Genomic DNA, 23,682 nt, shown 5'->3' on the forward strand with positions numbered 1-23,682 from the left:
TAAAACTCACCATAACTCCTTTGAAAAATAAAGAAATGCTTGTTGCATTTGAAATTCGAGCTCATTATGATCTGGACCTATCAACTATTGTAGTGGCTGCTGCATCATCAACTGGACTAGGGTCAGTGATAATCCAAATCCAAAAGGATGGGAATGAAGACTACATTTACTCTGTATTCAGCTCATTGACAGAAACTAAACAAGAGTATGCTGTGATCGATAAAGAAGCACTAGAAGATACATGGGCATGCAAAACGTTTTCTATCTTCGCCTCAGGGTTTCAGTTTAAAATAGAAAAATACAATAAGCTACTAGTAACATTGTTGAACACGACCAAAATTGTAAAAATAAGTTCCAATTAAAGTTAATGAAATATAATGCTACAACAGATATGTTCAAGGAAAGTAGATATGTTGTTATGAAGAGGAAGAGATGAATTTCATTGAAGAAGTAGAGCCTTTCACATCCTGGACTGCCAGGTACTTGACTCGCAACAATGAGAAACCTGCTGGAAATTAGACAAGCTTCAAAAAATAGATACTTTCTACTCCAGAGAAGAGAATCAGATGGAACATTAGTATCAATGAGAAAATAACCATTACAGTGATGGACTAGTTATCCAGATATCCGGGAAGAAAACAACCAAGGAGCTGACATTCCCTGATGAGTTAACCAATGATTCAAACCGTGCAAATGCAAACTTGAAGAACACAAATCCTCAGCCATCTCCAAAGGGTTTGAAGAAATCACTTGTGTTTATTCTTTTGAAACAGACTTGGAAGAGAGAAGCAACAGTGTAAATCATATGCTAAGTATACATAGACATTGTGCCAGATTTCCGAGGAGTAGTAATTTCACATAGATTGATCATTCACTCTTTTTTACTCTATGAAAGAGTTTCACATTTCTGACAGGAGATTCCAATCCAGGCTCCTTCAAAAATGCAGAGCCGTACTTCCAGTCTAACAGTTACCTCTCATTTAAAACTATTTGTGAAAGACAAATCACACCCCCTTTTTCACAGCAGTAAGCTTCCATATTCTGAATGTTAAGATCCAGAATCATAGACAACCACTTTGATAGCTGCTGTCAAGAGGTAAGTTCCTGAGGTGAATGTTAGGTTGAGATTTCGGGAGAGTAACAGCCAGGGATGTAAGGGATAGGTGCCAAGGTATAGAGTGCGAGATGGGTAGGATGCAAAGAGGATAGCGTGCTGGGGGATACAACACCATTTAAGTAGGATGCCAAGTAGTCGAGGGTAGGATGCTAGGCCAGCAGTGTACCAGATAGGCATGGTGTCAGTCACAATATGGATAGGCAAGTCAAAGAGTGTTCATGATGAAGTGATTACATTTGAGAATGTACAAGAGGATGATAAGATTATTCCAGGTATCTCAAGGGTTGTACAGCTGTAGACAATGGATATAGTGAGTGGAAAATCCCATAGAGGGATTTGAAAATCATGGGTAAGGATTTTAAACTTGAGCTGCTGCTTAACCAGGGGCAGACGAGTAATGGGTAAACAGGATGTAATGTGAATAAGGAAATGGGCTGCAGAGACTTGGGTGAACTCAAATATATGTCGAAAACTGTGGTACCGGAAAAGCACAGCAAGTCAGGTAGCATCCGAGGAACAAGAAAGTTGATGTTTCAGGCATAGGCCCTTAATCATTAATCCTGATCAAGGGCTTATGCCAGAAACATTGACTCTCCTGTTCCTCGGATGCTGCCTGACCTGCTGTGCATTTCCAGCACCACACTTTTTGACTGACTCTCCAGCATCTGCAGCCCTCACTTTCTCCCTGACCTGAAGTATATGTTGGGTTGGATTTGGAGATTTTCAAGGGACAGATTAGAATGGTTAAGATTCTTGATAACAAAGCATGGAATGAATTTCAGTGGCAGCTGAGTGAAGACGGGAACAAAATTTAGTGAGCTAATGGAAGTGGAAATGTGACACTTTGTGATGCATAGTGGGAAGCTCAGCTGCTGTAAATATTTTTTCAATCGTTCATTCGCTGCCCATCTGTACTTGCCCAGGAGAAGGTGGTAGTGAGCTGCCTTCTTGAACCACTGCAGTTGGGGTAGACAAACTTACAAAGCCATTAGGGAGGGAGCTCCAAGGTTTTAACCCAGTGACAGTGAAGGAATGGCAATATATTTTCCGAGTCAGGATGGTGAGTGGTTTGGAGTGCCACTTCTGGTGACATTGCTCCCATGCATTTTGTCCTTCTACATGGGTTTGGAAGGTGCTATCTATAGAACCCTGGTGAACCAACACTGCGGTTGACTTTAACTACCCTCTGGGCAATAAAAGATGGGAATAACTTCTAGCCAAATGTAAAAAGACCACAACCAAAACCTGATGAAAGTCGATTTTCCTGCTCCTCGGATGCTGCATGACCTGCTGTGCTTTTCCAGCACCACTCTGACCACAACCAAAACACCCCATCCACCATTTGCAGTACCTTCATCTAACCTTTCGATTCCCTGGATTAACTGTTAGGGTGCAGAAACCTGAAACCTAAATTGCCTTTATTTACAAACAGCTTAGAATGACTAATGTCAAATGAATGAAGTCAAGGCTCATCATTGGGTAGACCTTGATGCTTGTTCAATTTGAGACTTGTTACAGCACAGGATCATCAAGGATTATTTCTACAGCTGCTTAAAAAAGAAGTTTATAGTAAGACTGAAGAATCCCAGTTATGAACACATAACAGATGAAGATTCCTGATTTCACGGTCCCTTATTGGATGCCTTCCAACATATGTCACAAGAGAGAGACAGAATCTGCAGGGAAATTGCTTTGCGTGCTCTAATGCACATCCTAATGACCAGTTGGAAATGAATATTAGCTTGGAAATAAATACATAGTTGAAACAGAGTGAGATAAAAGCAGAAAGTTCTGTAAATGTCCACACAGCATCAATGGAGATAAATGTAGTGTAAAAGGTTCATGTTAAAAATGTGAATACTCAACCTACATCATCAGTGATGTAAAAAAATCATTTGACAACACACTCACGGTTCTGCGTTAAACCTCATCCTGTAAATAATTAGAAGAGTATTTAACGAAAGATGAAATTGCCAAAGGTCTTGTTTCCAACTGTTTGTATTGATCTTGTACTAGGGCACAAGCTTCATAAGACCAACCATGACCTTTGTCAAGGGATTGAATACAAGATCAAGAAGGTTTTGATGGAGCTCCATATAAAGTTAGTGAGGCCACAGTTGGAGATTCACCAGGATGTTGCATAGGCTGGAGCTATGAAGAGGGAATGGATAAGCTGGGGTTGTTATCCTTAGCACTGAGAGGCTGATGGACAATCTTATCAAGGTGCTCAAAGCTCTGAGGGGTATAGACAGGGTAGATAGGGAGAAACTTTTTTTCTCAGTAGAGCAGTCAATAATCAAGGGACACAGTTTTAAGGTAAGGAGCAGGAGGTTTAGAAGGAATTTAAGGAAAGGTTTCTCCCTCAGAAGGGTTTGGGATATCTGTAACTCTTTAAAGACAAGCAGGAGGCTGGAAGAACACGACAAGCCAGGCAGCATCACGAGGTGGAAAAATCATCCCCCTTCTTCAGGACTGGGGGTGGGAGTAAATGGAACTGCAGATAAAAGGTGTGGCGGGGGCAGAGTGGTGAGGTTGGGTGAAGACAGATAGAGGGTACAACCTGGTTGGGAGGAATGAATCTGGTTGGCAGCTGGAAGGAAGAATCAATCAGAGAAATGGAAGAGAGAGGGAGGGCATGGGAAGGGAGTGGGGTGAAGGGAAGGGGGGGGGGTATTTGAAATTGGAGAACCCAGTGTTGAGTCCTCTGGGCTGTAGGCTACCCAGGCAGAAGATGAGATGTTGTTCCTTCAATTCATGGTTTGGTTCATTGTGGCAATGGAGGTGGCCAAGATTGGTCATGTCGGAAGGAGAGTGGGAAGGCGAATTAAAATGGGTGGTGACTGGGAGGTCTGGTCAGCCCCTGCGGGCCTGGCTGAGATGGTCGGCGAAACATGCCCTGAGTTTACGTTTGGTCTCCCTTATGTGGAGAAGACCACATTGGGAGCATCTTGTACAGTAAACTAGGTTGGAGGAGATGCAGGTGAACCTCTGTCTCACCTGGAAGGGCTGTTTGGAGCCCTGTGTAGAGGTGAGGGGGCATGGTGTGCTGGCAGGTTTTGCATCTTTTCCAGTTGCAAGGGAAGGTATCTGGGGGTTTAGATGATTGGTGGGGAGTGCAGCGTGTACCAAGGATTGGTGAAGGGAACAGTCCTTGAAGAAGGCAGAGAGGGGTGGGGAGGGGAAGATGTCCTTGGTGGTGGGGTCTTGTTGCAGTTGGTGGAAATGTTTAAGGATGATGCGCTGGATGTGGAGACTGGTGGGGTGGTAGGTGAGAACAAAAGGGATCTCTGTCTTTATTGCGTTTGGAGGGGCTGGTTAGAGCAGTGGAACAGTGAATGGAGGCGGTGGGATAGAGGGCTGTCTGGATGACAGAGGGGAGAAAGCACTTTGTTCAAAGTAGGTGGACATATGGGATGCTTGGGACTGAATGTCTCCTTGTTCAAGCAGATGCGGCAGAGACGGAGGAATTGCAAGAATGGGTTGGAGTTATTGCAAGATGCTGGGTGGGAGGAGGTGTCATCCAGATAGTTGTGAGAGTCTATGGGTTTTTAGTAAATGTCTGTCTGGAGACTGTCACTGGAGATGGAAATGGTGCGGTCAAGAAAGGGGAGGGAGATGTCCGCGATGAACCAAGAGAATTTGAGGGTAGAGTGGAAGTTGTGGGCGAAGTCCACTACCTGCTCCAGTTCAGCCTGAGTGTGGGACACCACACTGATGCTGTCATCGATGTAACGGTGGAAGAGTTGGGGCATAGTGCCTGTGTAGGTACTGAAGATGGACTGTTCGACATAGCCGACAAAGAGGCAGGTATAGCTAGGACCCATCCAAGTGCCCATGGCAACCCCAGGATTTGGATGAAATGGGAGGAGTTAAGGAAAAGTTATTAAGGGTGAGGACTAGTTCAACAAGGCAGAGGAAGGTATTGGTGGAGGGGTCTGGATGGGTCTGTTGGACAGGAAGAAGCTGAGGGCCTGAAGGCCATCCCTGTGGGATATGGACGTGTATACGGACTGGCCATCCATAGTGAAAATGAAGCACTTGGAGCCAGGGAACTGGAAGTTACCAAAGAGGTGGAGGGCATGGTTAGTGTCATAAATGTAGGTGCGAAGTTCCTGAATCAAGGGGGAGAGGTTGAGATAGGACGAGACGCGTTCGGCTGTGCAGGAGCATGCGGAGGTAATAGGTCAGCCAAGGTAGTTGGGTTTATGGATCTTGGGGAGGATGTAGAACCGGGCAGTGCAGGGCTAGGGAATCTGAGGTTGGAGACAGTGGAGGGGAGATCACCGGAGGCAATGAAGTCATGTACTGTGCGAGAGATTTTGGCCTGATGGGTCACAGTAGGGTCATGGTCAAGGGGGAGGTAGGACTTGGTGTTGGAGAATTGCCATTCGCCCTCTGTGACATAGAGGTCTGTTCTCTCCAGACTACCACCGCTCCATCTGTGTCAGTGAGTTTAATGGTGAACTGAGGGTTGGTGTGGAGAGAGTGGAGTGCTGGACGTTCGGAGGGGGTGAGGTTGGAGTCAGTGAGAGAGTGGAGAAATTGTGGCGACTGATGTCACATCAGCAGTCAGTAGTCTAGCGTGGGTTCCAATCTGGCAGGGGGTGACCAGGTGGATGGGGAAGGTTGGATGTGGGAGAAGGGGTCTTTAGAGGGAGTTTGGGAGTTTTTGTTGAAGAAGGAGGCACAGACACAGAAGTGGCAGAAAAAGAGCCCCACGTCATGGTGGGTACGGAATTCATTGAGGTGAGGGCGGAGGGACGCGGATGTGCACCGCTTACTGAGGATGGACCATTCAGCCTCAGCGAGTTTGCAGTCAGGGGAGCTAGTGAATATAAGCTCTCCTTACAGCTACCTCCAGTCCTGAACAAGGGATACACCCGCAACGTTGATTCTCTACCTCCTGATGCTGCCTGGCTTGCTGTGTTCTTCCACCCTTCTGCCTGTCTACCTTGGAAACCAGCATCTGTCATTTTTTTGTCTCTTAAAGAGTGGTAGAGGCAGGAAAACTCAAGACATTTAAGAATTATTTAGAAAAATACTTGAAATACCATAGCATGCAAGTGAGGGAGTATGCCCTAGAAAAAGGGATTAGAATAAATGTATGTTTGATGACCAATTTGGACATAATAGACTGCAGGGCCTCTTTCTGTGCTGTAAAAATTCAATAACTCGATATTAATAACAGATAGTGGCAGCCCTGGTAAAAACAATGGTAAAAGCACCAAAGGAAAATTTAAGCAGGACAGAAGACAACGGGAAAAGGTTATTCATGCATGAGTCATAAAAGTGATTCAGAGTAGTTTATTGAATTGATATCATGTTATGAAGGGAGGTTGAATTGGCTGGGCTTGTTTCCATTGGAGTTTAGAAAAGAGGGATGAATTGACAGAAGTGTATAAAATCCTGAAAGGTCTTGAGAAGGTGGATGTGGAAAGGATGTTTCTTCTTGTGGGTCTATCTAGAACTAGGGTGCACAGTTTTAAAACTCCAGAACAGAGATAAAGAGAACTTCTTTCAGAGAATTACATGACTTTTGAACACTCTCCCACTGGTGGAAGTGGGGTTATTGAATATTTTAAACTCAGAGGTAAATTCTTGTTAGGTAGGGGAATCAAAAGTTATTAGGGTTGGATGGGAATGTGAAATTCAAAATTCAAAAGGATCAGCCATAATTTTGTTGAGTGTTGGAGCTGGCGTGACGGGATTGAATGATCTGTCTTCTCCTATTTTGTACGTTCATAAGTACGTTAGTAGTCAGTGTACAGTGATGTAAATTATGACACGACAACAGAAGAGAGATAGCTATATGTATAGAATCATGCGAATCCTGATAATAGTTAGAAGAACATTTCATAAATTATGAAGAGCCTAACTTCCTGCACTCTGTAATGATCCTAACAAAGGACACAAACACTTGTAAAATCCATTATCACAACAGTGTTACTGTCTCAGATCACTGACCCCTGAAACTTGAAAGCAACTGACCTAAAGTGTTAACTTTGTTTCTTTTTGCAAATGCTCCTAGACCTGCTGACTTTTTCTGACATTTTATATTTTATTTGCAACGGTTATTTTTAATATTGAAACAAAGGTGTTTGGAAACAGCATTACACATTTCCATTCTACAATCCTTCATATTTCTGCAGCATCAAAATAATTTGTTGTTATCAATTTACTGAAAAGGGGGCAATGTCAAAATGGGTGACCTTGTCGGTTTGGTTCCTGCAAAGATTTAATTGTGTTGGGAAGCCACCTCCAACCTGTTATCTTCAGTATTTGACTCCTCGGTGTTGGCATACAATCTCCCACCTGAGAGGTGGGTTGTCATTTCTTGCGTTATGTAAATGTGCGATATACCTTTCACTTCTTACTGACCACAGTTAGTTCAATTCCACTGCTCTGACCTGACCACCCCGGCTGCTTGATTTCTTTGAAGCAAGCCTTTCATGACTTGTTTGGTACTCAAGCAGTTAAACTACAATTTATTGCGTTGTTGTGCTTTTCTTCTTGAACGGAAAAGACCAGCAAACAGAGGAAGTCAAATTGTATTATTTTTAGGACCAAATGCCAAAGATAAAAACTTCAAAAGCCATTTTGCTCTCTGTGACCACCAATTGGAAAGCCCACAGGCAGCTGGCCAAACTGGAGTAATGATTAAAGATACAGGCCCTCCCTTGACATTGAATTTGCAACCATTGCCCTAAAATCTCTGAGAATCTTATTAGTTGTTATTCTGAGTACAGTACTAAACTCCTGGCTAATGTGATCCATCTGCTGCCAAGTTGCTGTCTGCGCAGCAATGTTCATGTGGTTGTCCAATATTGGCAGATTACAGAATTGTAAGTTCAAAGTAAATCAATCTCTGTCACTTTCTATTATGTTACAATTTCCAACTTGCTAATGCAACTTGTACATTTGTGCCTTTGTCTGTCTAATATGGTGAGGATTGGTTTGGCAATTACTTTCGGTATCTGACCAGTTCATTTTTGTAATGCTATAGTATTTGAGATTTCACTGCTAATTAAAGTATAGAATTCCTCTCCCTTTCTCTTCCGTGCCTAGTGGCACATGAGGCAATATTTTCTTCATTTGCTTTTATGTATAGTAGGTCACGCTGTGTGTTGTGCACGTAACAAAATCCTTTTTTACTCGTTCTAATTGTTAGCCTGATTTACAATCTCCCTACCAGGAGACGTAAAAGAATTTGTCAACAAAAACATTTCTTTCCTGTTTCAGATAGTTTTAAGCAGTACAAAAATGTTGTTTGAAGCTTTTAATAGTGGTGTTCATGTCTATTGTAGTGAACCCTAATTGAGCTGCAGCCTGAGCCCAGTTGTTTGCACACCTACATTTCTACAATCTGGTCTCAGACTGCTTCCCCCTTTTCAACTCCTGCTTCCACTTTAGCTCAATAAACACAATTAGCAATTTGGCTGGTGTCCTATCAAGCATTTTCAAAATGTCAGACATTATAATTCTATGCATCAATGAAAGAAGCATAAAGAAGAGGGACAGAGAGACTTGGAGGAAATAAACTCTCGTGAAAAGGTGATGGAAGCAACAGATGGAGTTGGCAATGTGGCAAAGTGTTGGAGAGGCCAACAGAATGGGATGAATAGGGCAAAGTGAAAAGAAAAATATGAAATAGAGATAAAAATAAAGTAAGCAATCAGTAAGACGCAATCTGAAACTGGAAAGGAAGAAATGATTTTAAAAGACAGTCATTTCAGCTACAGGACACCAATGTAGGTCTTTCTCAGGGTAATATCCTAAGCCCAACAATCTTCATCAATGACCACCCCTCTATCATACGACAGAAGTGGAGGTGTTCACTGATGATTGCATAAATACTGAAGCAGCCCATGTTCATATGCATTCTGGATTAGTGGTGCTGGAAGAGCACTGCAGTTCAGGCAGCATCCGAGGAGCAGTACAATCGACGTTTCGGACAAAAGCCCTTCATCAGGAATAAAGGCAGAGAGTCTGAAGGGTGGAGAGATAAGCTAGAGGAGGGTGGGGGTGGGGAGAAAGTAGCATAGAGTACAATAGGTGAGTGGGGGAGGGGATGAAAGTGATAGGTTGGTGACGGGGGGAGGGTGGAGCGGATTGGTGGAAAAGAAGACAGGCAGGTAGGACAAGTCATGGGGACAGTGCTGAGCTGGAAGTTTGGAAGTGGGTGAGGTAGGGGAAGGGGAAATGAGGAAACTGTTGAAGTCCACATTGATGCCCTGGGGTTGAAGTGTTCCGAGGCAGAAGATGAGGCGTTCTTCCTCCAGGCGTCTGGTGGTGAGGGAGCGGCGATGAAGGAGGCCCAGGACCTCCATGTCCTCGGCAGAGTGGGAGGGGGAGTTGGGCCACAGGGTGGTGTGGTTGATTGGTGCGGGTGTCCCAGAGATGTTCCCTAAAACGCTCTGCTAGGAGGCGTCCAGTCTCCCCAATGTAGAGGAGACTGCATCGGGAGCAACGAATACAATAAATGATATTAGTGGATGTGCAAGTAAAACTTTGATGGATGTGGAAGGCTCCTTTAGGGCCTTAGATGGAGGTGAGGGAGGCGGTGTGGGCGCAAGTTTTACAGTTCCTGCGGTGGCAGGGGAAGGTGCTAGGATGGGAGGGTGGGTTGTAGGGGGGAGTGGACCTGACCAGGTAGTCACGGAGGGAATGGTCTTTGCAGAAGGCGGAAAGAGGTGGGGAGGGAAATATATCCCTGGTGGTGGGGTCTGTTTGGAGGTGGCAGAAATGTCGGCGGATGATTTGGTTTATGCGAAGGTTGGTAGGGTGGAAGGTGAGCACCAGGGGTGTTCTGTCCTTGTTACGGTTGGAGGGGTGGGGTCTGAGGGCGGAGGGGCGGGATGTGGACGAGATGCGTTGGAGGGCATCTTTAACCACGTGGGAAGGGAAATTGCAGTCTCTAAAGAAGGAGGCCATCTGGTGTGTTATGTGGTGGATCTAGTCCTCCTGGGAGCAGATACGGCAGAGGCGGAGGAATTGGGAATGCGGGATGGCATTTTTGCAAGAGGTAGGGTGGGAAGAGGTGTAATCCAGAAGGGCTTTTGCCCGAAAGGTCGATTTTACTGCTCCTCGGATGCTGCCTGAACTGCTGTGTTCTTCCAGCACCATTAATCCAGAATCTGGTTTCCAGCAACTGCAGTCATTGTTTTTACCATGTTTATATGCAGCAAGACCTAGACCATACTCAGTCTTGGGCTGATAAGTGGTTAATAACATTTATGCCTCACAAATTCCAGACAACTACTAACTCCAACAAGAAATAATCTAAGGAGAAAGTGAGGACTGCAGATGCTGGAGACCAGAGTTGAAAAATGTGGTGCTGGAAAAACAAAGAAGGCCAGGCAGCATCTGAGGAGCAGGAGCATAAGCCCTTCTTCAGGAGTGAGGCTGGTGTGCCAAGTGGGCTGAGATAAAAGGTGGGGTGAGGGAATTTGGGGGGCGCTGGGAATATGCTAGGTGGAAGGAGGTGAAGGTGTGGGTGATAGGCCGGAGAGGGGGTGGGGGCAGAGAGGTCGGGAAGAAGATTGCAGGTCAAAAGGGCGGTGCTGAATCTGGGTGTTGGGACTGAGATAAGGTGGGGAGAAGGGAAATGAGGAAGCTGGAGAAATCTACATTCATCCCGTGTGGTTGGAGGGTTCCTATGCAAAAGATGAGGCACTCTTCCTCCAGGTGTCATGTGGTCAGGGTCTGGCGATGGAGGAGGCCAAGGACCTGCATGTCCTTGACAGATTGGGAGGGGGAGTTAAAGTGTTCAGCCACGGGGCGGTTGGGTTGGTTGATGCGGATGTCCCAGAGGTGTTCCCTGAAACGTTCTGCAAGTAGGCGGCCTGTCTCCCCAATGTAGAGGAGACCACATCGGGCGCAGCGGTTACAGTAAATGATGTGCGTGGAGGTGCAGGTGAATTTGCGATGGATATGGAAGGATCTGGAAATAATCTAAGCATTGGTTCTTGACATTCAATGGCATTACTATCACTGAATCCCTTACTATCAACATTCTAAGGGTTACTATTAACCAGAAGCTGAACTGGACCAGCCATGTAAATGCAGTGCCTAAAGAGAGGTGTCAGAGGCTAAGAATTCAGCAACAAACATATTCACCTCCTGTCTCCCCAAAGCCTGTCCACCATCTACAAGTCACAAGTAAGGCCTCAGGCGACTGACTGTGTGGAGTTTGCATAGTCTCCCCGTGTCTGCGTGGGTTTCCTCTGGGTCCTCCGGTTTCCTCCCACAGTCCAAAAATGTGCAGGTTAGGTGAATTGGCCATGCTAAATTGCCCATAGTGTTAGGCAAAGGGTAAATGTAGGGGAATGGGTGTGGGTGGGTTGCGCTTCAGCGGGTCGGTGTGGACTTGTTGGGCTGAAGGGCCTGTTTCCACACTGTAAGTAATCTAATCTAATCTAAGTCAAGGTGTATTGGAATACTCTTCACTTGCCTGGATGAGTGCAGTACAAACAACTGTCAAGAAGTTCAACACCATTCAGGATAAAGGAGACATTTTGATTAATACTTACCTAACATCTTATGACATTCACACCCTTCACCCTTGTAATTGCACTATGATTGTAACAAGGTCAGCCAGCTTGGCTTCAGAACATGAGTTCCATGATTGGGGTTGTTAATCTGGTCCAATCAGAGAGCCCTGGCTGACAGATAAACAGGGAAGTGTCAGAGATACTGTCACTCTGATAGCTGGCTCTGAAGAGACAGTACTAAAGTCAAGGACTGTTCATGTGTCAATAAAGGATGACTTAGTGACTGTGTATTGGTCTCTATGGCGTTATTTCAACCACTACCTCACAATAACAACAGTGTGTGCCTTCTACAAGATGCATTTCAGTTACTCACAAAGACTCCTTAAACAGCAGCTTCTAAACCAGCAATGTCTATTATAGAAGCACAAGGATAGTAGATATATGGGGAATACCACTAGCTACAAGTTCCCTACCAAACCACTCACCCTTCTGCTGGTGGGTCAAAAACCAGGAATTCCTTCCCTCATGCCATCGTGGGTCTACCTACCCCAACTGCAGCAGTTCAAGAATGCAGCTCACTGCCACCTTTTCCTGAGCAACAGGAACAGATGGGTAAGAAATGCTGCCCCAGCTAGCAACGGCCACTTCCAATGTGATACTGAGAACCATTTTGTGTCTAGGCCTCAGGTCTTTGAGCCCTACCAGTTCTGCTCTCCTCTCATCAATAGCGTGCCATCTTTACTTTAAAGAGAAATGAAAGGATGCCAGTAATTGTATACTGCTGCGTTTGGATGGTGTGTCTGCCATTGATGAATAGCTGAAGATCTGTGAAAACATCTGGACGTAGCTAGTGGTAATGGTAGAGATGGAGGCAGGAAAGTGTCAGGGTCTTTGCTGACTATCATGTTCCTTCTTAGTTTAATACATCCATGTCATCAAACCTGCCATGGGGGTAGAACATTAAATTTCACCATCTTTTTCTCTGTTTATAGATACTGCCTGACCTACTGAATGTTGCAACATTTTTTCTTTTGATTTCAGATTTAGAGCAATTTCTCAAGCATTTTGTTTGTTCCCTTTCTCTCATTCATGCCGTAGCCATCTGCTGTGATCACTGAGCTCTGTCAAAGTTTCGTTGTAGGTTACAGGCTTCGTTTCTCCTTTTTGTTTTCAAATCTCCACATTTCCTTGCATTTTGCCAAAGTGGGCCTCTCACCAGTTATTTATATTGCTTCTTTAATGTCTGTCTATTTTGTCTGAGCGCATTCATTACATCACTTAACAACATCCTGCTTTTGTTTCACGCTGACAGCAGGCTATTTAACAGTGAACTTCACCTTTTTTGTGATGCTTGCTTCATTTGTTTGTCTTCCCCGATCTTTTCAGTGTAATAAACTATTCTTTTATACCTTCCATTTCTGTTCTGTTGGACAGCACTGTCTGAAACCATAACCTCTCTTCTCTTTACAGATATGGACTTATCTGTAATGTTTTCCCAGCATTTTCCTTTCTGCAGTCTGTTGCTATTTGTTTAGTTTAAAGCCTCGAGTAGAATTATTGAACAAACCATCTTGTATACACAAACATGGAAACCATTACTTAGATTGGGATGTGCCCTGCAGCTTACACCTCAAAGAGTATGCATGACTCCCACAACATTTAGCCAGCATTTTAGGTATTACTTTTGATGTCTTAGCAATAAAGGAAACATACTTCAATAGTTCAGTATGGGGAGGGAGCAGAGGCAATGCTCTGGCAATGACTGGGAAAATCTAATCTGACAACATCTTAATTCAACGTTTACAGAAGTAAACAGATATAAATATGCTCGTAATGGTTATCCTTCCTTAACTGGAGCCACTCTTGAAAATAAACGACATGCTGTCATCAATTTGATCTACCAAAATAGCAGAAATGTGTAAAATTCAATTCAAAGAAAATGACTTTGGTAAAATAGCTTCAATGCTTTTTTTATGCAGTACTCAGTGATTGAGACTGGGGGCAATTTTGGTCTCTGGACATTAAGTGGATGGACCAGAAGTGTTGTCTGTCCAGGACAGTCTCCAGGGAAACCAGCCCAGCCCAGCCCAGCCCTTTAGATTAAAGTTCCAATTAAAAACAATCTCAATGCATCCACTCTGGGTTTAATGGAGCCATGTCTGGATGGCAGTGAGAAACCATTTGTGAGAGTCAAGGATTTACTTCTTACAGGTAGGAGGATCAAGACTGGAGCAATCAGGAGAAATTAATGAGTCCTTTGCAAATTGATTCTAACATTGCTTCAAATTGAAAGTGTGCAGCTCTGGTTTCCTTGAGATAAGGAACACTGATGAGGGAAACAGCAGTGAGACTGAGGTGCCATCCAAGTGGGAGATTACATTTGTCATTGCCTGATCTGAGTAAAGATATCATCAAGTGCTTTTTGTGGAATGTGCAACAGGTGAGGAATGGGGCGTGCCTTGTGTAGAGTTTTCACTTCCTCCTTCACTGTCATCCCTCCCCTAGGTCAATTTCTACCTCTCTGCTGTAGACCCCCTTAGTTGAGGATCAGTGACAGATTGTATGGTCATGGCTATCTGTCAGCCTACTTAGGGGACAAGACAAGTTAGCATCCAAAACCTGCATGATGATGGTCATTAGTCTGCATGCATTCATTTGAGAACCTTTAAACGCCATGGGGGCAAACACTTTCCCCATGGCAGACATTTTCACAATTCTCTAAACAACAAAGAAAATCTATTACTCCATGTTCTTCATTAATGTAGATGATAAGTGTGGGCATATTAGTCGGTGTCTGGCTAAGTTACTGATACATCTCTAGCATTTTCTTTCTCGGGGGAGGTGATGCCCTCATGGTGTTATTGCAGACAGTTAATCCAGAGACCAAGGTAATGTTCTGGGAAAAGTCGGAAGAACTGCGGATAAGATTAGATTAGATTAGATGCTACAAAATTAGAACATAGAACATAGAAAAGTACAGCACAGAACAGGCCCTTTGGCCCACGATGTTGTGCCGAGATTTAATCCTAATGTAAAATATAGTAACAACCTATGCACCCCTCAACTCACTGCTATCCATGTGCATGTCCAGCAGTCGCTTAAATGTCCCCAATGACTCTGCTTCCACCACCACAGCTGGCAATGCATTCCATGCATTCACAACTCTGTGTAAAAAACCTACCTCTGACGTCTCCTTTATACCTTCCTCCAATATCTTCAAATTATGACTTCTCGTACCAGTCAATCCTGCCCTGAGGAAAAGTCTCTGGCTATTGACTCTATCTATTCCTCTCATTATTTTGCACACCTCGATCGGGTCTCCTCTCTTCCTCCTTCTCTCCAGAGAGAAAAGTCCGGGCCTATTCAACCTTTCTTCATAAGACAAGCCCTCCAGTCCAGGCAGCATCCTGGTAAACCTTCTTTGCACCCTCTCCAAAGCCTCTGTGTCTTTCCTATACTAGGGGGACCAGAACTGGACACAATATTCCAAGTGTGGTCTCACCAGGGACTTGTAGAGCTGCAGCAAAACCTCATGGCTCTTAAACTCTATCCCCCTGTTAATGAAAGCCAAAATACCATATGCTTTCTTAACAATCCTATCCACCTGTGTGGCAACTTTGAGGGATCTAGGGACTTGCACACCCAGATCCCTATGTTCCTCCACACTGCCAGAAATCCAGTCCTTAATCCTATATTCAGCATTCGAGTTCCACCTTCCAAAATGCATCACTTCACATTTATCCAGGTTGAACTCCATCTGCCATTTCTCAGCCCAACAGAAGTTGCTGGAAAAGCTCAGCAGGTCTGGCAGCAAACGTGAAGAGAAATTTAAATTAGATTCCCCACACCGGCCCTCTGAAGAGTAACCCACCCAGTCCTGCTTCCCTCTGACTAATGCACCTAATACTACAGACAATTTAGCATGGCCAATTCACCTGACCTTTGGGACTGTGGGAGGAAACCGGAGCAAACCCACGCAGACACAGGGAGAATGTGCAAACTCCACACAGACAGTCGCCTGAGGCAGGAATTAAACCTGGGACCTGGGTGCTGTGAGGCAGCAGTGCTAACTACTGAGCCACCATGCCACTCACAAACAGAGTTAATGTTTCGGGTCTGGTGATTCTTCCTCAGAACTGATGATAGCTAGGAAAATATTGGCTTATTTTGCAGAAGATAGGGTGGTGGGGAGAGGGTGAGGAGTAAATGATAGGTAGGGATAGAGCTCAGAGAGAAGAAGACACTTGGAAAGACAAAGGAGTGGATAACGATCTGGCTAGGAGGGTGACTAAATGTTAATGAAGATTGTTAGTGACTAACAATAGGTAGTGTGTAATGGCAGACTATGTGATAACACAGCCTGGGGTGTGGGGTAAGGGGCTTGGACATAAGAGAGGCGAAAATGAGGACTGCAGATGCTGGAGGTTAGAGTTGAGAGTGTGGTGCTGGAAAAGCATAGCAGATCAGGCAGCATTTGCGGAGCAGGAGAATCGATGTTTCAGTATAAAAACCCTTTATCTGGAATGAGGCTGTGAGCCAAAGGGGTGGTGAGATAAATGGGAGCGATGTGGGGCTGGGGCCAGGTAGCTGAGAGTGTGAGAGATATATGGAGGTGGGGGTAATGGTGATAGGTCGGAAAGGAAGGTGGAGGGATAGGTGGGAAGGAAGGTGGACACGTAGGACAGCTCATGAGGGTGGTGCCAAGTTGGAAAGTTGGAACTGGGATAAGATGGGGGGAGGGGAAATGAGGAAACTGGTGAAATCTACATTGATGCCATGGGGTTGGAGGGTCTCGGGGCGAAGAAGAGGCGGTCTTCCTCCAGGCATTCAGTGGTTAAGGAGTGTCGATGGAGGAGGCCAGGACCTAGATGTCCAAGGCAGAATGGGAGGAGAGTTGAAGTGTTTGGCCACAGGGTGGTGGGGTGGTTAGCGCAGGTGTCCCGGAGATGGTCTCTGAAGCGCTCAGCGGGTAGGCGTCCTGTCTCCCCAATGTACAGGAGACCACATTCGGAGCGACGGTTACAGAAAATGACATGTGTGGAAGTGCAGGTAAAACTCTGATGGATGTGGAAGGCTCCTTTGGGGCCTTGGATGGAGGTGAGGGCAAAGGTGTGGGTGCAGGTTTTGCAATTCCTACGGTGGCAAGGGAAGGTGTTGGGAGAGGAGTGTGTGTTTTTAGGGGGCATGGACCTGACAAGGGAGTCACGGAGGGAATGGTCTTTATGGAAAGCAGATGAGGTGGGGAGGGAAATATATCTCTGGTGGTGGGGTCCATTTGTAGGTGGCAGAAATAGTGGAGGAATTTACGATGTATCCGGACATTGGCGGGGTGGAAAGTGAGGACCGGTGGGGGGGGGTTCTGTTCTTGTTGCGGTTGGAGGGATGGGGCTCAAGGGCAGAGGTGCGGGAAGTGAATGAGATGTGCCGGAGGGGAAATTGCAGTCTTTAAAGAAGGAGGCTATCTGATGTGTTCTGTGGTGGAATCAGTCCTCCTGGGAGCAGACGCAGTGGAGGTGGAAGAATTGGGAATAAGGGGTAGCGTTTTTACAGGAGGTAGAGTGGGAGGAGGTGTGATCCAGGTTGCTGTGGGAGTCAGTGGGTTTGTAGAAGTTGTCAGTGTTGAGCCGGTTACCATTGATGGAGATGGAGAGATCCTGGAAGGGGAGGGAGGTATCTGAGGGGGCCCAGGTGAACTTAAGGACAGAACTCCCCTGGTCCTCACCTTCCACCCCACTAACCTTCGTATACATCGCATCATCCTCCGCCATTTCCACCACCTACAAACTGCCCCACCATCAGAGATATATTTCCTTCCCCATCCCTATCCGCTTTCTGTAAAGACTATTCCCTCCACGACTCCCTTGTCAGGTCCACACACCCTCCCCACACCCAAACCACCGTCCCCTCCTGTCACCTACCCCTTCCCCAAAACCTCCCCCCTCACCTCTGTCCAAGGCCCCAAAGGAGCCTTCCACATCCATCAGAGTTTTACCCATGCTTCCACCCATGTCATTTACTGTATCCGTTGCTCCTGATGTAGTCTCCTCCACATTGGGGAGACTGGACGCCCATTTACAGACCGCTGCGGAGAACATCTCCAGGACACCCGCACCAACCAACCCCACCACCCTGTGGCTGAAAATTTCATCTCCCCCTCCCACTCCGCTGAGAACATACAGGTCCTGGGCCTCCTCCATCAGCACTCCCTAATTACCCAATGCCTGGAGGAAGAACGCCTCTTCTTTGCCTTGGGACTCTCCAACCCCACAGCATCAATGTGGATTTCACCAGTTTCTTCATTTCCCCTCCTCCCAGCTTATCCCAGTTCCAACCTTCCAACTCGGCACCACCGTCATGACCTGTCCTACCTGCCCACTTTCCTTCCCACTATGCACTCCACCCTCCTCTCGAACCTATCACCATTACTCCCACCTCTCTAACTATTGCACTCTCAGCTACCTTCCCCCCAGGTTGTATATTCACCTCATGGATGTAGAGCTTTAATGAAAGTGATTATCAGAACGGGCATATCGCATTGTATAAGAATGTGAGTCATGATGGTAGATGGCTAGGTGTTGAAGCGAATAAAAAGTGTAAGGTTAGCTGCTGTTGAAATCTCAGTAGGAATGAAGAGTGATATCCTGAAGAAACACAGAGTTAGAAGCGTGAAGTGCAGTTAAAGTACAGAATGTAGTTTATTTTCCCATTGAATGAACCTTTCAGGATGTGGTTAAGTCAGTAAACCACTTCCTACATTACACACTAAATCTGAGACACCAGTCCTGCTGTTCACCTCTCACCTTGATGGGGGTCACAGATTTCTTCTCCCATGTTGGCCCTGTTGCTCTCAATAGTGCTTTACTGCACAAGTTCCAATGGTGCACCAATGAATTTGCTTGGCATCTTTGATCAATGTCCACCATCTATCCTGACCACCTACAATTTCCATTTGTTTAATGTCCCTTTAAATGCAGCTGAGAATGTGGCATGTGAACTTGGAGATTTGAAATCTAGAAAGCATAACCAATTGAGTTGAGATCACACTTTCTGACATTTTGTAAATATGTCTGGGTATTGCCTACACAATTCCACTCCCATATGGAAGCCAATTCCAGTCTAATATCTACATTTCGCTATCAGACAGCAATTACTATACAGTATGCATTTTTTTCTGGTGAAGCTGATTGAAAACTATCAACTAATACTCTGCTGGAAACCATACTCACTAGGACTGCTGACTTCCTGAAGGTGAAAGAACCATCACATTCCACATTTGTGATTTGTCAGGTTCCTGATGTTAGAACATAAATGAAAGAATGAAAGAATGAAAGCAATCTAGAACAATGAAAATCATGAAGGGCATGGATAGGATAAATAGACAAAATCTTTTCCCTGGGGTGGGGGAGTCCAGAACTAGAGGGCATAGGTGTAGGGTGAGAGGGGAAAGATATAAGGGACAACTCTTTCACGCAGAGGGTGGTACGTGTATGGAATGAGCTGCCAGAGGAAGTGGTGGAGGCTAGTGCAATTGCAACATTTAAAAGTAAGCAATGTGGTAGGAAAGGATATTTTTAACAATTTTGACTTATGATGAAGGCAGACAGTAGATGTTGTCCATATGGATTTCATTAATTTTCCAAACGGTAGTCTGGTAACAAGGTTAGATCACATAGAAACCAGGGAGAGCTAGGCATTTGGATACAAAATTGGCTAGAAGGTAAGAGAAAGAGGGTGGTGCTGGAGAGTTGTTTTTCGGACTGGAGGCCGTGACCTGCGATTTGCTGCAGGGGTCAGTGCTGGGTCCACTGCTTTTTGTATAAATGATTTGGTTGTGAATATGGGAGGTGTGGTTAGTAAATTTGCAGATGACACCAAAATTGGTGATGCAGTGGACAACGAAGCTTACCTAAGAGTACAACGGGACCTTGATCAGATGAGCAGGTAGGCCAAAGAATGGCAGATGAAGTTTAATCTCGGTAAATGTTGAGGTACTGCATTTTGGAAAGGCACATCAGGGCAGGACTTATACACTTAAGGTTCTGGGGGGTGTTCTGGAACAAATGCACCTTGGGGTGCAGTTTCATAGTTCCTTGAAAATGGAGTTGCAGGTAGACAGGGTAGTGAAGAAGGCATTTGGTAAGCTTGCCTTTATTGGTCAGAGCATTGAGTATAGGAGTTGGGAGGAGATGTTATGGCTGCCCAGGACATTGGTTAAGCCACTTTTGGAAAACTATGTTCAATTCTGGTCTCCCTCCTATCAGAACGATGTTATGAAACTTGAAAGAGTTCAGAAAAGATTTACAAGGATGTTGCCAAGATTAGAGGATTTGAGCTATAGGGAGAGAATGAATAGGCTCAGGCTCTTTTCCCTGCAGTATCAGAGGCTAAGGGGTGGGCTTATAGAAGTTTATAAAATCATGAGGGACATAGATAGAGTAAATAGACAAGGTCATTTTCCCAGAGTAGGGGAGTCCAAAACTAGGGGGCATCAGCTTAAGGTGACAGGGGAAACCCTTAAAAGGGACCTAAGGGGGAACTTTTTTAAGCAGAGTGTGGTGCATGTTTGGAATGAGCTGTCAGAGGAAGTAGTGGAGGCTGGTACAATTACCACATTTAAAAGGCTTCTGAATGGGTATATGAATAGGAAGGCTTTAGAGGGATATGGGCCAAGTGCTGGCAAATGGGACTAGGTTAATTTAAGATATTTGGTCAGCATGGATGAGTTGAACTGAAGAGTCTGTTTCCATGCGATACATCTCTGACTGCCTGACAGTAAGAAACTTGCAATACAACATTCTTGCAAATATCTAATGAAAATACCTATACAACTAACATATGTGGCATTTTCTTCAACAATATATTCTGTTTGGTTGTAATTGTTTCAGGCATGATTGCCTCCGATTTTCTCATTTTCTTGTCCATTTTGGCTTTTACATACTTACCAACTCTCATGAGAAAGCTGCTGAGATAGTTAAGATTGAGGCAATGGTGTATTGGAAATGTGATCTAGTAACCAGAAGCCCAGTCTGGAGTCATAGTTTCCAAATCCCATGAACTCAATGAAAGTATGGAATTGAGGTAGCCAAATGGGACAAGGAAGCCATTGTTGATTTCTATTACAAACCCATTGGGTTCACTAATATCCTTTAGGGAAGGAGATCTGTCATCCTTAACTGGTTTTGTCTACACAAAACTCCTGACACACGGTAATGTAATTGATACTAAACTGGCTGCTGAAATGCCCTGAGAAAACCATTCAGATCAATCAAGAATGAGCAACAAATGCTGTCCCAGCTAATGATGCCCACATCCCATGAAACAATAAATTTTAAAAAGGCAAGCAACAGTTTCCTGACCTGATTCTAACACTAGTTACCTGATTTGAGTATACATGACGCAGTTCTTCCTAAACTAAAGACAACTTTAGGTCTTGCAATGAAACAGCCATCATTCAGCCATTGCTCAGTAATTGCGCCCTGAACTTCAGAAGTGAGCATGTGGAGGAGCAATTAACAGTTACAATGTGTTGCTTCAGAACTTAGACTTTTCAGAATTTGTTCGCTAAGGGAGTTGCCTGAATATAATGCATAACATGAGCCACTACAGTCTCTTCAAAAAACCCCGTGCAAACTTTGAGCAGGAGAATGTATCAATAAGTTCATTGGACACAGTATGCAAGCAGAATGCTATTGAATGGAACCTGCCTTTGCCGTGTGTCGTCACTAGGAGCGTCTGAGGTTGAACCTGATGCCAATAGTGAAGGGGAGCGGGGGAGGGGGGGGGGGGGGGGGGCTTGTATCCACTAGAAGCAAATCCAACAGGCTGAAGGATTGGCGTAGAAGAGTCATAAGACTTTGCCAGGTCCCACAGAGAGTTAGCAGATAAAGTAACTCTGACTTTACCTTAACTTTGCCCACATTTTTGAGTCAGAACATTAATAGTTTAAGGCCCACGCAAAAGGTCCAAATGCAAAATCTAGGCTAACACTCAGCACAGTGCTGAAGTTGCTCTGCATTGTTCAAAGTGAAAGAAAAGTCCTATGGTACAAAAAGGAGCTGAATAGTCCTCCACACCATGCAACATTTGTCCCTCAACTGAAAATTAAAACAAATGATTTGGCTAATTCTTGCTAATTTGTTGCTGTTTCTTGAACCTTGCTGTGTACAACTTAACAATGCCACAGTGGAAAGGAAATAGTCATAGGCCCAGCTCTGGATTATTTACATTTCCAAGCTTTTCCTTTTCAGGACTACCATATTAGCAGATAAACCAGGACCAATCATATAAATATTAGGAAAAAAAATGGATATTCACGCACATTCTTCCACAACCGAAGCAAAAACAGAACCTGTTATGTTTCTTCCATTACCATAGGGACTGTACTTCAAAATGTACATTGCGTGTAAGGCTCTTTGAAACAGCCTGCAGTCATGCAAAGTGCTCTATAAATAGATAAATGACTTTGAAAATTAATTTATATGCAAGTAATATAAACAACTTAGATTAGATGTTTGAAACAAAAACAGAAAATGCTGGAAAATCTCAGCGGGTCTGACAGCATCTATGGAGAGAATTAATGTTCAGGTCCAGTGATCCTTCTTCAGAACGGCAACTTTCTGATTTTGTTTCTGATTTTCAGCAACACAGTTCTTTCAGTTTGTTATTTAGATTAGAACATTGTCAGTCAGTATCTTGTATGTGTGTGCTGGTCTCCAATACAGGGGAAAAAAAGTCCAATCTGCAAATGTAACTACTATATTTTGACTTGTTGAATTTGAAAAGAAACTTGTTCCTCACAGATACACTTTACCCTTCACTGTTTTTATAAAATTCTAACTAAGCCTCACTATATAGAATTGCAATGTTCCATTGATTGAGTAGAAATTAGATTATTAGTGAAAGCTTTAATTTTTCATCTATGAATTGATATTTGTGCCTACAAAGAAATGATTTCCTGACATCACAAGCCATCTTAATTAGCTAACCACATTACTTAGTCAATGCTAGTTTTATCAGAATTCTCAGTATCATTTGTTCTTGCTCACTTCAGATCCACAAACCCTCCCTATAATGACTGTTGCAGTGAAGTTGTAAATACATGTTGGTATCAGTTACCCTAGCTGTGTGAAACAATGGGACATTGACAGTTCATGGTTGCACACTTCAATTCCTCCTAGTAAATTAGCTGGGTGTTTCCAACACATCCCACTGAGGGATTAGTCAGAACTGAATGGAACTCCATCCCTTCTATTTTTCAATTTAAATGGGCGCTGTCACTTTCTTACTGAGTTTTCACCTGGATTAATCTTAAAGAAATACTAATAGGTAAGAGGTATGCTGAGCTTTAATGATATTTTGAGATGGTTAAGCAGTCAGATCCAAATTCTGTATTCATATTTGGTAGCTGTGGTGATTGTGCTGCAAGAGACATTGTTCTTAATATCTTAAATGCTATCTGGAGAGTAACTGCAAGGATCAGAATCTCAGAAGGTACCAATAATGTGTTGACTACTAACCTGCTTTGCGCTGCATAGGAATTGTCCTAAAAGTCATTATAAATCCTGCATTGCACTTACCTATGGTCCCCGATTATAACTAATCTGCTTGTGGACCTGCAGTTATTAGGAGCCTAATTTTCCCTGAGGCACAAGATACTAAAACCTTTCAAGAGTAGATGGATTCAGTTCCATAATATTACAGCCCCAAGCCTCCACTAATTCTGAGATGTCATCAGTTTTACTTGTCAATGCGGGAATCAGACGAATCTGTATCAGGATTTTTGACAAGATTAAGACAACTGGCCGAGACATGTCATTTTGGTTTAACCCTTAATGATGTGGTGAGGGAACCAACAAGAGGGTAAAATATACAGGACCTCATCCTTATCAATCTGCCAGCTGCAGGTCCATGACAGTATCAGTAACAGTGACCAATGCACAGTCCTTGTGGAGATGAAGTCTCGCCTTTATTGAGAGTAACTTCCATCGTATTGTGTATTACTATCAGCGTGCTAAAGGGGACAGACGAACCACTCAAAGTTGGGCATACATGAGGCGCTGTGGTCCATCAACAGCA

Source organism: Chiloscyllium punctatum, chromosome 7, assembly GCF_047496795.1.
Source record: "Chiloscyllium punctatum isolate Juve2018m chromosome 7, sChiPun1.3, whole genome shotgun sequence".
Classification (NCBI taxonomy): domain Eukaryota; kingdom Metazoa; phylum Chordata; class Chondrichthyes; order Orectolobiformes; family Hemiscylliidae; genus Chiloscyllium; species Chiloscyllium punctatum.